Here is an 18,273-nt window from a genome sequence, read left to right on the forward strand (position 1 = left end):
ACCTTAATCATACAATAATAGGCTTTGTTTAAAAATTAAACTTTTCATTTTGAGGTAATTATAGGTTTACATGCAGTTGTAACAAATAATATATAGAATTCTGAAGTACTATTTATCCAGTTTGCTTTTTAGAGGATCTTCTGTCTTTATTTTTTCTATTTAAATAATGTAATACAAATTTAAAAGTATCTTCTCTTTGGTGGCTAATAGAGGATTGTGTAATTGGGCATTCTGCAGCTTGGGCTTGCTGCCTCTTGCATGGGGTAAAAGTACAATATGTTTTACTTGGTTACTTATCAGCCCATTAAGAGAGAACAATCTGGCCGGGCACAGTGGCTCATGCTTGTAATCCTAGCACTTTGGGAGGCCAAGGCAGGCGGATCACTTTAGGTCAGAAGTTCAAGACCAGCCTGAGCAACATGTGAATCCCCATCTCTACTAAAAATACAAAAATTAGCAGGGCGTGGTGGCACATGCTTTTAATCCTAGCTACTCGGGAGCCTGAGGCAGGAGAATCTCTTGAACTCGGGAGGCAGAGGTCACCATAGGCTGGGATCATGCCATTCCGCTCCAGCCTGGGCAACAGAGCAAGATTCCGTCTAAAAAAAAAAAAAAAGAAAGAAAAGAGAGAACAATCTTCTCAGCTATTTTATCATTAATGGGAGACAAAAGGAAACAGAAGTAAGGATAGATATTAAAATGTGGATGAATCATGTACATATTCAAATGCATTTTCCATATTTAATTCCTTTGGTAAGTGACTTATAATTATTTGATTTAATGATTACTATATATATATATTAAAGGTCATGAAACAAAGCATAATCAGGGCTGAAGAAAATTAGGTCCCAGATCATTAAGTATGAGAACATAAAACAAATATAGCACTCTTAAAGTAAGGCCCATTTTCTTCAAGCTAGAGCTCTTTAAATATCTGACATACTATCACCAGAATGTGCTAATGATATTCCGTATACTTGTAAAATAAATTGGCAAACGTTGATAATATGTTTAATTTATTTGTAAAGCTACCACAGACATACAAAAGCCAATTCTGTTTTCTAAGCATGTAGAGGAAGTTGAAAAGAAATGCTGAAAGCACTTTCCCCTTCTTTTTTCCTTGTTTTCACCTAGTTTCCAATTCTTTCTTTTCCTTTGTCTGTATTTTAGCACTCTCTGCACTGCTTTCTCAGTCTCCGTTGGGATATTTAAAAGCCAACCACAGGCTAAACATTGATCAAGTAAATAAACATTTAACTGGTGTGGGTTCTGCCTACAGCAGGATCATGTGACAAGATCTTAGGAGTTAGAGGACCTCCACTTTCCTAAGGCAGGAAAAGGTTGAGGTGCCCAAGAGAATAAGATGGACTTATTGGACATAATCATCACCATTTAAAATGATTTGGATAGGTGCCATGACTCACACCTGCAATCCCAGCACTTTGGGAGACTGAGGTGGGTGGATCACTTAAGGCCAGGAGTTTGAGACCAGCCTGGCCAACAGAGCAAAACCCCATCTCTACTAAAAAATACAAAAATTAGCTGGGCATGGTGGCGCAAGCCTATAATCCCAGCTACTCGGGAGGCTGAGGCAGGAGAATTGCTTGAACCCGGGAGGCGGAGGTTGCAGTGAGCCAATATCGTACCACTGCACTCCAGCCTGGGCAACAGAGCAAAACTCTGTCTAAAAATTAAAATAAAATAAAATGATTAAATACCTCATACAGATCTGGTGCTACCATTTTGGTCATTCCATGAGTATCTCTCTCCGAGGCTTGTCTAAGATTCAGAAGGATGTCAGGAAAGTCGGGGCACCATTGAGAGAACTCGCTCACCTTAAAGCTTGTTAGACCTGGTTCCTTGGAGCCCTCTTTTGACCATGCAATACAAACTCTATGTGTCCTTGAGGAATCTCAGAAGGCTACAGCTGGAAAAGTCCCTATTCGACCATCTAATGAGACAGTGTCCTCAAATGATGAGAACACTGATGCCCAAGCAGTTGAAATATTTTGCCTAATATACTGTGGCTAGTTTAAGTGACCAAACCCAGAGCAGAAAACAATTTTCTTGCTCTGATTCAAGTTCCCAGTCCACTATCTCACACTATGAAGCACATAAAAAGCAGTGATGAACCATCTTCATTATGTGTCCCTGGGGTGTAATTACCGATCATACGAAGCAGAAAGATTAGAAGTAATAGGCCTTCTGCAGCTCTTGCAGCTGTGTTTCCACTGGGTGAGACAGTGTCAAGGGTAGAGGCTACAATACGAACTGGCGAGGGAGGAGAGCCAAGTGACAGACTTCCAGTCAGCAACAGGCTTGGGCCACTTGGCCAGGAGCCACCTAAGTGTCCCATATCCCCTATGCAGAGCAGCCCGGATAATCAGCCTCCAGCTCTTCTAGGAAACTAGCAATGCAGATGCCTCTATGAGTTTGAGATTGTCTAGCTCTGCCCAGTCCAAACGGAAGTGTCCCTGAATCAGTGGGAGGAAGAAGAGAGGCAACTGGTTGGATGAGGACTGAGTTTCATTTTAATTATCTTTGTATCATCCCCAGTGCCCTAAGTAAAATCGAAGCTCAAATATGTTTATTTGAATAGAGTAACTAATTATAGCCAGAATGTTGTCACCAATCTACTGTAGGCAAAACATTTTTCTCCTCTGAGCCTTGATTTCCAAGTCTATCAAGTAGAAATGTTAATAATGATCCTTGTAGTATTGTTCAAGGATTGACATAAAATTCTACATATGAACACCATTTGGGAACTCTAAAGCACTCTAGCATATAAAGGATAAAAGGTCAGGAAACGGCCTCCACATGGCAAATTCTCAAATAGTCTCATTGCCAATTTTGTTGTTGACATTCTTCCATTCATAAAATATATGCAATTTAAGTTGCAAGAAAACAGATATTTCTATTATAATGTGATATATTCATTCCTAAAAGCAATCTTGTGTTTTCTACAAAATCACACATAAAAATCATACAGCTTATGATAAAAACAGAGTTGGGGCAGTCAACTCAAAGTCCATACACCTTTTCAGCTAAAACATAAAGTCGAAACAACTCAAATAAAAATACTAGCATAATTTTAAAGGCATTTAGATTCCTAATAAATTCTATACTAAATAAAGGATTACAGTGGAATGAAGTAAGAAAATGTTAAGGCTGAATAGTTGTGGGGACAAGGGCAAAATGAACTAAGTTTGGGGCCAATTATATAAGCCCTTCCAAGAAATCACACACAGCAAAACTAGGCAAAGAGGAAGAATACAAGGAGAATGGGAATTCCTTACAATACTGTATGAGTATATGCTTACTGTGTCCAACTCTTAGTGTATTTGGCATTCAAGTGGTGGCATTGGTAGTATAAACATTAAGGTGCTAGGGAAAACTGAATTATAGTGACTTACGTATTATAGTGACATCATTTTTTTCATTTACCAATTCTGTATGAGCAAATTTCCTTATAGCAACATTCATTGGGAGGGAATATTCTTCTTTTTTATGAATATCAGTGGGGCCATCTTCACACGGAATGGGGTGAGGAGAGCTGTCTAAAAACATACTTTTTTGACTGACATAGGTTCCTGGACTTCAGAACAGATTTAACAGTTTAGACCACTGGAGATAACTTTGAGAAACATTGACCCAAATTAAGCAGTCTGAAAATGCAAACTAAAGGCCGTCACAGTCATCCTTAATCTTAATGCTATTGAATGGTATCAAACTTTACTGAATCCAAGTCTTCGTATTTGCTGGTATATATAAACGTGCCTTTATCTATTAATCAACCAACGTTTATTAAATAGATAAATCTGTGCTAGTTGTTGTCAGAATACATAATTGTTTCACACAATGACTGTAATGGCAGAAACACATGCACATACACACACACACTTAGAAAGTAGGCTATCAATACTGAAGAGTACATGAAGCCTATCCATTTAGTGATAGAGATATTAAGGACTAAATAGATGAGAGTTTCATCTTTCCACTGGGCTAAGGGGTTTTAATCAAAACAGACAACCTTAAATTGGGGAAACTAGCAGAATATAGCAAATATCCTCCCAGCATACGCTCTTGTTAAAGCCAATAAAAAAAAACTGAGATAATACTATAAATTTCTTATTCATGTTTACCTGATTGATTTCTGGTCTCGGGAGAGAACTAAATGCTTCAAAAGTTTTTCTGCGGCAGTTAGGGCTCACCAAATATCACCAAATAATTATGTGCTTGTCTGTATGTCCCAGAGTCCCTAGCAGTAGGTGGAAGCCATGTGGGCTGGTTCTCATCAATGAACAAGGATCAGAACTAACAATGTATTACCTCTACCTCCGGCCAAGGGAGTTAAGAGCAAGTGTGCCATTTTCTTTTTCTTTTTTTTTTTTATTATACTTTAAGTTTTAGGGTACATGTGCACAACGTGCAGGTTTGTTACATATGTATACATGTGCCATGTTGGTGTGCTGCACCCATTAACTCGTCATTTAGCATTAGGTGTATCTCCTAATGCTATCCCTCCCCCCTCCCCCCACCCCACAACAGGCCCTGATGTGTGACGTTCCCCTTCCTGTGTCCAAGTGTTCTCATTGTTCAATTCCCACCTATGAGTGAGAACATGTGGTGTTTGGTTTTTTGTCCTTGCGATAGTTTGCTGAGAATGATGGTTTCCAGCTTCATCCATGTCCCTACAAAGGACATGAACTCATCATTTTTTATGGCTGCATAGTATTCCATGGTGTATATGTGCCACATTAAAGTTCATATGGAACCAAAAAAGAGCCTGCATTGCCAAGTCAATCCTAAGCCAAAAGAACAAAGCTGGAGGCATCATGCTACCTGACTTCAAATTATACTACAAGGCTACAGTAACCAAAACAGCATGGTACCGGTACCAAAACAGAGATATAGACCAATGGAACAGAACAGAGACCTCAGAAATAATGCCACATATCTAACCATCTGATCTTTGACAAACCTGAGAAAAGCAATGGGGAAACAATTCCCTATTTAATAAATGGTGCTTGGAAAACTGGCTAGCCATATGTAGAAAGCTGAAACCGGATCCCTTCCTTACACCTTATACAAAAATTAATTCAAGATGGATTAAAGACTTAAATGTTAGATCTAAAACCATAAAAACCCTAGAAGAAAACCTAGGCAATACCGTTCAGGACATAGGCATGGGCAAGGACTTCATGTCTAAAACACCAAAAGCAATGGCAACAAAAGCCAAAATTGACAAATGGGATCTAATTAAACTAAAGAACTTCTGCACAGCAAAAGAAACTACCATCAGAGTGAATAGGCAACCTACAGAATGGGAGAAAATATTTGCAATCTACTCATCTGACAAAGGGCTAATATCCAGAATCTATAATGAACACAAACAAATTTACAAGAGAAAAGCAAAGAACTCCATCAAAAAGTGGGCAGAGGATATGAACAGACACTTCTCAAAAGAAGACATTTATGCAGCCAAAAGACACATGAAAAAATGCTCATCAACACTGGCCATCAGAGAAATGCAAATCAAAACCACAATGAGATACCATCTCACACCAGTTAGAATGGCGATCATTAAAAAGTCAGGAAACAACAGGTGCTGGAGAGGATGTGGAGAAATAGGAACACTTTTACACTGTTGGTGGGACTGTAAACTAGTTCAACCATTGTGGAAGTCAGTGTGGTGATTCCTCAGGGATCTAGAACTAGAAATACCATTTGACCCCACCATCCCATTACTGGGTATATACCCAAAGGATTATAAATCATGCTGCTATAAAGACACATGCACACGTGTGTTTATTGCAGCACTATTCACAATAGCAAAGACTTGGAAGTGTGCCGTTTTCTATCTACAACTCTCTCCTTTGACTGTAACCATAGAGATGTGTGTTCCCAAGGGCATAGTACAGGAGGGATTGGGGTCATCTAACTCATACAGGAATGAGATACATGAGCAAAATAAACCATTGTGGTATGAAGTCACTGACATTTTAGGGTCTCTTAAGCTAGGTAATAGTGTTTACCTAGTTATTAGTCTTCCATAAAGGTTCTGATCCCTAGATACTCTCAAAATGGAATAGAATTAAAATTTATAAAATTAGAATACCAAAATGGTGAGGAATTAGATACCTTTCTAATGTATGTGTTGGTGCTGGATGCTTTGTCAGGGCACTGATTAAGTTGGCTTGCTCTGTTACTATGACAAAAAAAGAAATTAGCGTTCTCTACTGATTTAAATTCTCTAATGGTCTAATCATTTCATTATTTGTAATCTCTTCCTGGAGAAAAAGAATCACCCAAAAACCACTTCTAAAAGGCATTGTTTAAGGTGAATGCGGGAAATAGTTACAAAACCACTGAGGGCTAAGCCTAACTAATTCAATCCCTGCAGGAAATTCCTTATAACACAATGGCTCAGATGCTGTCAGGTAAGTGATACTTGAATATACTTCCCAGGAAATTCACAGAATATCCTGTCTTGGCCATTTGTGTAATGGATCTGAATCAAATTTCAGTATTTGTCTAACACAGAAAAACAGTAAACCCTAATGTGCAAATAAGCATATGTTAGAACTTCAAAAAGTAATAGTGAAATGTAGGCCAGTTACAATGTGATTTACACACCAGCAACTCAACAGAATATAGTTAGAGAACCATACCATTTTTTTTTTCAACTCAGCAAGCCTTGATGCTAAAAGAACAGATGTATGTACTACAGTTGTGTTTATGTAATTGCTGAGTTAATCTAAGCATATACATTCTTTTTCCTCTAGAATAGTTATCTTAATTATGCCCAGTTTGTAAGCATACTCTATATCATGCTCTAGGCCAGGGTTCAACAAACTGTGTCCTACAGACCAAATCCTGCCCACTACCTGCTTATGTAAATAAAGTTTTATGGGAACACAATCATATCCTATTATTTACTATTGTCTGTGGCCCTGAGACCTGCTTTTGCCATACCATGATAGAGTCAAGTAGTCACTACAGAGCTTGTGTGGCCAGCAAAAGCTAAAAACTTTATTATCTCTGACTCTTCACCAAAAATAGGTTGTCTGCTCATGCTCTAAATTTCACTGAAGCAAACTTTTAAAATATGTATATTATAATTTGCATATGCAAAGATACATATTTATAAATACGTTATATCTTTATAAGTCTGTACTGTCTTAGTTTCCTATTCTTAAACTAATCAAAGGCAAGAAATAGGTTAAGATTCTGGTAGATGAAATAAATGTTATTCTCACTGCATTACTTTTAATCTTTGGTGCACTAAAGTACAATTGTATAATTTTACAGACTTCTAGCCTTTCCTTGGAATGATATTTGTCTTCTCAATCCATTTTAGTTTCTTTGGAAGGAAGATAATCTCTACATGGCCTGGGCATAAAAGCTTTGACAGTACCAATTTATTTTTACATTTCCTTAAAGAAGGAGTTTTAACAAAGCTTGTAACCAGATCACTCCTAGGCTACAGAGTTAACATTTATTGAACATCTATTCTCTGTGCCAATTACTTACAGAAAGATTTCATAATTTTAATCTTTATCCCTCCTTTATAAATGAGGCTCACAATGGCTAGTAATGCTCAAGGTCACAAAATCACTTAGTTGTAGAATCCAGGACCTAGTTGTCTTGAAACCAAGCCTGGGACACTTCCTTCTCTACCTCTTGTATTCAGCCCTTTTGTTATATTAAACTCAACTGACTTTTACAAAAAGAAAGAAAAACAAGTTTCGAAAAGATTAGCATCTTACTAGATTTAAGCCAGACTAAATGTTTAATGGAAAAAAATTCCTCAAATATGATTTCTTAGTGGATAGCATTGAAAGCTTTTGAATGTGTCAAGTTTGAATGGTTTTAAACTGTTCTAAATTGATTCCAAACTGACAAAGTTTATCACTCCCAGTGCTTCCATCTCTTTTGCTTTTAGGGTGCCAATTCTGTTAAGGCAAAGGAATCCAGCTGCTAGGTGATACCACTTGAAAATATTACTGCAAAGAAAACCCCCACCTGCTGTAGCCAGTCATAATACAGACAGACTTTTATTATTTTCCCTGTGTTTCTGAATAAAAATGAAAAGGCCTAGAGGGGAATATACTCACTACTCTCCAGAAATGGTGGAGTGTTAGAAAAGAGCTCTGCTATCTTCCTGAGAAGGTTATACCTCAGGAATTCTGGGAGGAGGTGTGCCAGGCAATGGGCCCTGAGACCTGCTCCAACCGTCTGGATATGGCCACATGGTCCTTCGTTGGTAACCAGGACCCCAATCTCTAAGAGAGGTATGGCCAGAATAGCTAATGGTGGACCTATTCCACACTCCTTCAGCCTGTGAGTGAGCTCTTAACTAACAAAATGTCCATTCAGTAGCCCCCAGCCTCCCTATCCCTCCCTAAGAATGAAAATTTCTAGTGTGTTTACGTGGGTTGGGGCAATATGAAGACTTCATGCCATGGCTGGGAACAATTGTTTTTAGATTCATAAAAATAAACACTAACTTCACGGTTTAAACCTGTGACTGTGAGTGGCTAACATTGAACTATCTCTAAAACATCGTTAATTTTCATCTTTCTCATAAAGAAATGATCTTTATTTGAAAACAAGAATATTTGTTTTATTTCTGCTGGCATATTGGTTTCCTTTCTGAATTTAAAATATGCTCGATGTGCATGGATATATATTAAGTCCCAAAAAGATTAAGTTTAAATTTAGCATATAAAATAGGTAAAATGTTTGGAGTATTACTCTGGACCAGGCATTATAAAAAGTGTTAATAATCTCAATCAATTAAAAAAACACAATAGCTTGTAACTTAGTTTGCAGGTGAGGAAACTTCAGTAAGTCACCTCAATAATCAGTGTTAGATATTAGACTCAGGTGGTGTAATTCCACAGCCTTTCCCCTTAGCCACTACTTACTACTGTCTCCCTGTTGTATGTTACCCATGTCATCAAGGAGTTTTTGTGACTTAGTTTTTGTTTAGTTATACATTTTAAATTAAGCTACCTTAATTTATTAAGATTATAAACTCAGTTGTAGTTATTACTAATTTTATTTTCTAAGAGAATCTCACATTATCAAATTGCATCACAACCCAACTACTATTACTGTAAGGATGTCTTACAATTAGGCACCTTCTTGAAGTAACATTATTTTAAGACATAAGAATCATCTGGAAAAGATGATTGCTAAGTAGACATTCATTTATATTCAAGGCTATTGTTGAAAGCCTTAGACTAGTGTTTTCCAAACATAGGGAAGGAGATCCCTATTCCATTTTTTGGAATGGAGCCCTTCTCCATTCTTCCAACAGAGGCTTCAGAACTAGAGCCAAGACCAATCCTGGGAAGGAATACATTCACCAGGCTCCTCCCAACATCTACCCAGGCAAAGATCTCTCCTGCCCAAGCCAGTCATGGCCAGGGGAGTAGGAAAGTTGAATATCAGGATGTAGGGTTGCTAGATACTCAGTTACATTTGAATTTCAGATAAACAGCAAGTAAATTTTTAGAATAAGTATGTCCCATTCACTATTTTGAATGTTTTATAATAAGTATGTCTCCTCTACTGTTTTCCCCCATCCCAGGCTCCCAAAACCTAGCAACCCTAGGAAAGTAGGAGAGAAACACTGGCTATATTTTTATATTTTTAACTTTGGCTCACCTCCAAATTTATATTTTACTTTAGGAGAGTAAAAACCGTGGTGGATCTTGTTTTTTTGATTAAATGTTTTTGGCCTACCCTGCTTAGCATTTGGTGCCCAGCAGGAAATCTGGATATATTTGCTAGCTGATTTTTCTCCTCCTCTTCCATACTTGAAGTTTGACAGCTGGATTGGAAAACAATGTTTAGGCTAAAGACAAGTGTGTGTTGGGAGTGGGGAAGTACATCATCATTTTCCTCTTTCCTGACTTCCATTTCATTCTAGAACCAAATGTCAGCTAAGGAAAAGCACAGATAAGAGATATAAGTGGCCTGAGGTAACCCCAGGAAGCCCTGGGTCTGTAGAAACTGAGTTTCCGTACTTCCGTGATGCATCAGGACTAATATCAAATTCCTGATTGAAATTTTCCTAGGCTGAAAATTTAGAGACTGATAAACTTGTAGTATTTAAATGAGCCATTTAAAATCTACCAATTGGACTGATTCTTTTTCTTTCCCCCCCCCTTTTTTTTAATACCTCTCAGAAGGTGCAGAGGATTAATTCTCTCTGATTGTTGGGCAGATACCTGTTCAAATATCAGGAGCTTATGAGCAAACTGAAGCCAGGTTTAAGGTAATTTATTCAGAAAAAAAAGTCAGATAAAAGGAAAAATAATTTTGTATTACTCAACTAATTTATATGATTAGGTAATTTATAGGATTGTGCTTTTTTCTAAGCAGATATGAAGCCTGAAAGGGATGCACTTTGTTTTCCTAACAAATTGGCATCTCTGATGAGGAACAGTAAGTGTTAAAAACTCATTGTGGGCTCGCACAGTGCTCACACCTGTAATCCCAGCACTTTGGGAGCCCGGGGTAGGCAGATCACCTGACGTTAGAAGTTTGAGACCAGCCTGGTCAACATGGCGAAAACCCGCCTATACAAAAATTAGCTGGGTGAGGTGTTGCATGCCTGTGGTCCCAGCCACTTGGGAGGCTAAGGAACAAGAATCGCTTGAACCCAGGATGCTGAGGTTGCAGTGAGCTGAGATCGCGCCACTGCACTCCAGCCTGGGTGACAGAGCGAGACTCTGTCTCAAAACCAAACAAACAAACCAAAAAACAACTCATTGTGAATTAAATCCTGAGACTAAAAAGAAGTGAAATCAGTCCTACAGGGCTACATAAAACAGTGATATGTCATCAGGATCTGGAGTCCTGCCAGTCCAGGCTCAGCATGACCATTGTTTCTTCCAGCAAGTGGCTGAGCTGGGATTTGAACAATGCCAGTCTGACTGCAAGGTACTAATAACAGCACAGTGTACCAGTTCCCCTAATACCAATGCAATGGCTGGCTTTGCAAGGTATTTGGTAAATGTTAGTTCTCTTACTTCAACTTCTTTAAAATGGTTAGTGAATATTTTCTTTTGTTTTGGCTACCTAGAATCCACAAATTCCTCCTGGTTGGGGAAGGTACATAGGAGATGTGAATGAGAGGAGGAGATGTAGGCATATAGAATAGTCCGTTATCCTGCTCCTGGTTCATAGAATGTGGGCATGTGACCTTTCAATAGCCAATCTGATTTTCACACTCAGAGATTATTCTCAGAAGCTCTGGTTGGGTCTCTCAGAAGCCCCAGTGTATTGGTGATGGTTGTCTGGGGGTGGCTATTCCATCAGCTGCATTGCTTTACACAGGTGATTTCTATAGCAGGGTTCTGACTGTGCCTCCCCTCTTTGTTCCTATCTGAGCCTCTTTGCCTTCTTCCAGAAAATTTCTTCATTTCTTGTATTATCAGACTTGGTTCCTGTTGTTTGCAAGTAACTGAGAAATAGTAAGATAATTGTAGTCTGTTTATGACTTATATATGGCTGAAACACCCAGGCTGAGCAGTTAAGGAGATTCAAATCATAATTAACAGGTACCATAGGAAGTAAGATGATTAAATGGAGGCAAAGACAATACCTAACATCTAACCTAATAGCTAATATTAATTTTACTTGATTGGAAGTTTAATGAGGGTCATGGCTGCTATAGAACCAGTCTCAGGGATGAGTTTCTGTGGTTTCCGTAAGCAGAGTCAGGACCTCCCAGCATTCTGTGTGCACTCAGTGGTATCCTTGAAGAGGTTACTATTCCTGGCATGAACATTACAATTGAAATGTGCTCTTCTGTACGCCTCTTCATTTGTGTGTAAAACTCACAAAAGTGGGTCTTTCATCAAATTTAAAGAAATAAAAATATTATAAAGACAGAGAACCAGCTGGGTAGCCTCTCTCATGTTGAGGGTAACTCTGGACTGAGTGGGTCCACTTGTTCTGGTTTGAACACAATCTCTGACAGACAGCTTTGGTAGAGAGAGATTTATGTTAGGAACAGGCATGAGGCAGATCTTCTGCATCATATTTCCATGGCTGATCTGTTGCCCAAGTGGTATATTTGGCAAAAAAAAAAAAAAGCAATAAGAAGGAACAAAATGAACTTAAATTGAGCTCTTAGGAATTTTCAGGTATTTTGCTTACATCATACCATTTATTCCTTGCAACTCTATGAGAGCAGTTTTATCATTTTTTCCATTTTACAAATTGAAGCTCACAAAGCTAAGTTTGAGAATCATAAAGGTAACATTACTTGCTCAAGGTCACAGAGCTCACCTGTGGGAGATCCAAGATTTCCTAGTCCAGAGCTAATGTCCTTACCTACCGGATAAGTGAAAAACATTCAAAGGGTGCCCAGATCCAAGTACCATCTCCTGAGGTGATTCTAGCCAATTGTAATGTCTTCCTGTTCTCAGTGATATTAGCTTTTAATTTCTGTAACATGTGTGATTTTTGTGTCTTGTTTTACACAATTCTTGCACCCCAAAATGATTATAAGCTTCAAGAAGTGGGTGGGATCTGGGTTCTCTACCTTTCTGTAGGCCCCCTCCCATTGTATTTAGCAACACATATGCATGTAAATGGCATCAATAAATATTCACAAATTGATCGGTTTTGGTACTAATTGTGAATTTATGATAGTAATTTAAAAATACATAAATGTATAGACAAATCCCACAGTGAGGCATTAAAGCTAAAGAAATACATTCCCCTCAACATCATAAAGTTGCCTTTTCAGAATGTCTATGTTCATCTCTTTTCTTAACCAGAGAGCTGATTGGTATTGTGGTCACAGGACACATTAAAGCTAATAGTCCTACTCAGTGATGACACTCCTGGTTTAACCTGGCTGCAGATAAGAAGCACCTGAGGAGCTTTTAAAATGTACAGATGCCTGGGCTCCTTTCCCAAATATTCTGACTTAGTTGAGGTAGGGCTCAGGCATCACCATGATTTTAAAACTCCCTAGGTGATTGGTGCTGCCTGGTTTGAGAAACCTCTAGCCAAATGGAAAGCGCATTCCAGTAAAAATTAAGACCTGTTTTTTCTCATTGCCTATTTCTTTGGGAGAGTGAGCAAAGTTGATAGAAGAGGAAAATAACAAGAAGAAAAGTGGCAGGACCCTGCAACTTGACACGCCATTGAAATGTGGCAAACTATTAAAAAATATTTGTAAACCTCAAGATTTTCATGCACGTATTTACAGAGTGGTTCAAACAATTGTCCTACCACCCTATATTCAAGTTTAAAGTCCCCCAACAACTTTAAAAATAGGGGAGTGTTTGGCAAAGCATTCCAAATAAATGACCCTCAGCTCTGGAATTTGCTCCTTCTAGCAGGCTGCTCTCCTTAGTAGTCAGCCAAACCCCAAATCTGGCAGCTTTTAAAATAGGGTGCAAAAAAGATTCTTTTTAAACCTGAGAGTCACTAAAGATTTATTTTACTGGAAAGACATGATCGCAAAAATAACAAGCAATTATTGTTACTGCACCAAGTAGAATCAGATATCTGCAAGAGAGATTATGAAGTCAAGAGCCACCCTTCTTTGCTCATTCTGCAGATGAAGAAACCAACTCTCAAAAAGATGAAATTATTTCCTCAAGTCACACAACCTAGTGGCAGGGCCTGGTGTCATGAGTCATGGGCCAGTTCTTACACCATATCCTCTGAGAATGACATGGATGATTTCTTCCTTGTATCATACTTGGTTATTCACAAATGCAATGTTCTTGCAAATGTTAATATTATAATCTTTGGTAACTGTAGCAAATAATCGTTGAATTATTTTGTAATTTTTGGTGTGCAACATCCTTTGCAAAGTCCTAAATTTCATACAAATGTGAAAGCTGGTTGCACTACTTTATTGATCCTCACAATTAAAATTTCTAATTCATCCAGAAGAACATATGTGAATCTGTATGAAATACATATCTAAGAATTTTAAATTTACAATGAACCATTATAAAAAGGCCTTGACCTTCTCCACATTTCCTACCTACTTGCCCGTTTCCCATTATATTTTACTCTGACCTAGGGAAAGTACAGGATCAGAGATAAAGGTGAAAATGATTCCCAGAAAGACAGGAAAAATTTGAACACTTATTAAGCTCTATTAAGTTTTAGATAAGGAGTTAGGCCCAAAGTGAGAAATTTACTGTGGTGATAACAGACTCATTCTCTTGAAAACCTACTAGTGCATTTAATGAGGCAGATAGTGAATTTTGCATCAGTCTTCGCACTTTCCCACATTCCACATGCTATCCCATTTTCTTCCAGTTCAGGCTGAGAACACACTGACACACAAAGGGTCAGAGAACTATTCCCAGAGTTCATTCCTCCTCATAAAATAGATTGTGGTTTTTTTCTCCCTTCTGCAGAAAATGTTCTTTCCTTCCACCATATCCAATCCATGTTGGCCATTTAGTAAAATGAACAACTTAAGAGAGAAGTTATTTTTGTTTGTTAAAGGTGTTTTCCTGAGTTTTACAACGAAAGATAAAATGTTGAATAAAAAAATAGAAAAGACCCCGGTGGGTCTTTCTAGTGTCCAGCCCCAGGGCCTTCCCCAGGCCCCAGCTAGCTCCTTGTCACTTCTTTATTCCTGACTTCAGTCCCCAGGGGTCAGTTTCCCTTTCCCTGAGGTGGCTGCGCCACCAACCAGTTAATCCTGGACATTCTTTCTTCCAGGAATGGCTATGGAAAGGGACAGAATGTCTCAAACTCCCCTGTCACCATCCCCATCTTTGCTGTCCTAAAAACGAAAGAAGCTAAGCTTCCTTTCCTGGTTTAACCAGTCAGTGCTTAGTCATGTAAGAAATGCAGAGGAGACAACAAAAACATGGATACTATTATACAAAGGTTCCACAATCTTTCAGAGTCCTTTCAGTCATGGTCCCTGGTCTGTATTGGATTTTCATTTTCTTATGAGGGTAGGAGGTAATGGAATCTCCTTCTCCATGATGTCTCCTCTCAGGTTTGTTGACTCCACAGTAAATATTTAACATTTAGAGAGATCAGGGATTACAGAGACCACTCTGTAGAAGAAAAATATTACCAAAGTGAAGTTGAGGCCAGGTGCAGTGACTCACGCCTGTAATCCCACTTGGGGAGGACAAGATGGGCAGATCACTTGAGGTCAGGAGTTTGAGACCAACCTGGCCAACATGGTGAAACCCCGTCTCTACTAAAAATATGACAATTAGCTGGGTGTGGTGGCACGCACCTGTAATCCCCAGCTACTGGGGAGGGTGAGGCACGAGAATTGCTTGAACCCAGGAGGCAGAGGGGCAGTGAGCCAAGACCAGGCCACTGCACTCCAGCCTGGGGTATAGAGCAAGACTCTTGTCTCCAAAAAAAAAAAAAAAAAAAAGAAAAAGTAAAGTTGAGAGGCCTTAAAAGAGGAATGCTCTCAGGTACCTTCACCTGATCTCTCTAGAAACTAATGGAAGATCAGTGTGGGCTTCTGGAACTTGCCAGTTTAAACTCTGGGAATACCTCCTCACTAAAGCCAGGCTGAGTTAGCCCTCTGAGCTCCCATGTTCCTGTGCCAGATTGCACTGCTATTACTACTGCTTTACCATTCGTTCCCCATTGTAGACTGTGTTTTTTTGCAAGGAAGAGACTGTGATCTTTCTTTACTTCTGATCACTGGGGGCTATTAGAGTCCCTGTCACATAGTAGGTACTTAGTACATGATTTTCAGAAAAATGAAATGGTTCTCAGAAGAAGAAAGGCAGGAAGAGTTCCCTGTAGGGAAATATAAATACTCCTCCAAGGAATGAACAAGACTTCAAAACTGAGTTTGAGTCTCAGCAATGCTGCTCAGAGAAAAACTGCCTTGCCACAAGATGATAATTTGATAAATAAGGAGGGTTTAAGGCATTTTTGAATCCTGCATTGTTCCTTGTTCCTCTACCCCAAATGACTCAATATGAATAGGTGACAAAAAATAGGTGACATTGGAATCAGATATATCAAACAGGAATGTGGACCCTGTGAAAAACTCCTATTGTGTTTGAGCAAGTTACCAACCCTCTCTGGGCTGGCTTAAATCTGTAACATGAAGGAACTAGGTCCGATGATATATAAAGTTCCTTACAGCTTTAACCTCTTATGATTTTAAGTGATTCAGAGCCATGTACTGAAATGTATTTTAAGCTTCCTCTTCAAACTCATCAAACAAAAAAAAAAAAAGAAAGAAAGAAAGAAAGAAAAAGAAAAAAAGAATTATACCATAGTCAACAACACACTCGGGGAGGAAAAATAAACTATAAATTATGGTCATCAGATCAAATGAGCTGAAACAGAAGATTAAAATGTTTTCTATCCACAGAGCAATTTTTCACAATGGTGTCAAACAAAAAGTTCTAGTCAATGTTTACACTAGGACTTGATGAAAAATTCCAGACATAAAACTTCTGGAACGTAGACTTGAACTCAGAAGGCCCTCCTATCTCTGAATAAATTGTACAACTAAAATCTATTGGGATTTTTTTCCTTAACAAAAATTCATCCTTCAATAATTATTTGAGTTTTATTACTGAGACTATTAAGGCATAGTAAAACTCTGGTTATCTGGAACAGTCATTCTAGGTATGACAGCTAAAGATTTTTTAAAGTACCACTATTTTTGGATGAAAATCATTGAAAGACATTACATTTATTTGACTTCTTTAACAGAATACACTGAATGTAATTTAATCTTTTCCTCAGTGTGAATACCAGGTACTGGTATTGTCCTCAGTAACATCCTCAAGTCCCAGTGAAATACTCTATAATACTCTAGGCTTTTTTTCTTTTGACAGTGTTTCAGAATCCACTCCCACTATCAGCTGTCACTTTTAACTGCTGTCAATTCTGTCAACTTGGCCACTTGTGGTCATCTCCTGCTGATATCTAATTTCTAGATTAAAGGCAGGGAAAACTGTCTTAATTCATCCTTGCATACCCAGGGGTAGCATAGTTCTAGCTACTTAAGGTGATTCATTAAAAAAAAGTTTATTGTAATAGTGCATGACTTAATTGTAGGTTTAAAATTAAGCAACAAAAAAAGCTTGCTGAAACTAGGTGTGAAATAACAATAAATGAATGCTGGATAATGCTTGAGGGGATTGCTTTAATACATAAATTTGCCACATTTTCTCTGCTTTCTAATTCTCCACTATGATCCAGGTAGATTAGAGGACCACAGAATTGAGTTCCTGATTTTTCATGAGATGACAAAATAATAGAATAAAAACATTAAAAATGATTGCATAAACTTTGGCTGATTATATAAAATTTAGTGTCATCAAATAATTTATTTTTATTTTTAGATACATGTTTGCCTACTCCAAACTGAAAGCTGAGAAGAACTGGCATTCTTAGATTTTTTAGGGTGATAGCTGAGGGAGCACCTCATCACACCCACTAACTGTTATTTTGGATAAATTATTTAATCTTCTTTAATTTCATTTTTTTTGCATCAGAAAGTAGTAATGACAAAACCCTTCTGACTGTGTTCTTGAAAGACTAATGCATTTTAAAGCACTTACCATAAGACCTGACACTTAATAAGCACACAGTTACTTTTGTTATAACAGGTTGTCCATTCCTGGAGTGGGGACAGTGGTACCAACCCTGGGCAAAGCCAGGCAATATGACTGCCAAAACATTTTGCTCTTGTATTTGCTACTTGGCAAATACTGCTCTTGCCTCAGTATTGGGTGTTTTGAAAACAAATGTGGCACCCAAATAGAAATAAGCTTTAAATTCCTTAAATCTCTGACATTATAGAAAACAGGCACTTCCATTGAACTAACATTCTAAAGAATGGGGTTTTAATGTAGGCAATTTTAGGAAATAAAGAAAGGAAATTTAAAAGAAGACTGATATCCAAGTCTCCACAATTTATCATAAATGTTATCATCCTTAGCACTGAAATCTGAAAATTTAAGACCTTCCCATATCAATGTCAATTATTATAGAGTTAAAATATTCATTGTAAAAAGCAAACACTGTAGCCTCAAATTTGTATGCAACTATAATACTACACACAAAGGTGTTTGTCCTTACAGAAACTCATTCGTTTCTCAATTTAAATTAAAACATTCATAATATTCCAATTTATTAATCAGTGTTATTTATCTCAACACAATATAATAACATGTTACTGAAAATAGAGATATTAAATACTGCAAAATAGTTATTTTACAGATTATTCTTGGAAATTTAGAAATAATAGTGTAACATGTGGATGAG

The 18,273-nt window shown here is 37.9% G+C and overlaps 1 protein-coding gene and 1 long non-coding RNA gene across 2 annotated transcripts in view; one reads left to right on the top strand and one right to left on the bottom strand.

Annotated features, from left to right (window-relative positions):
* The window catches only part of ITGA1 (integrin subunit alpha 1), a 175,696-nt gene that overhangs the window by 137,065 nt on the left and 20,358 nt on the right, over window positions 1–18,273 (bottom strand). The window lies entirely within an intron of this gene.
* Window positions 1–18,273, top strand: part of LOC129397777 (uncharacterized) — a 213,741-nt gene that overhangs the window by 54,405 nt on the left and 141,063 nt on the right. The window lies entirely within an intron of this gene.

This window comes from Pan paniscus, chromosome 4 (assembly GCF_029289425.2).
Source record: "Pan paniscus chromosome 4, NHGRI_mPanPan1-v2.0_pri, whole genome shotgun sequence".
Lineage (NCBI taxonomy): Eukaryota > Metazoa > Chordata > Mammalia > Primates > Hominidae > Pan > Pan paniscus.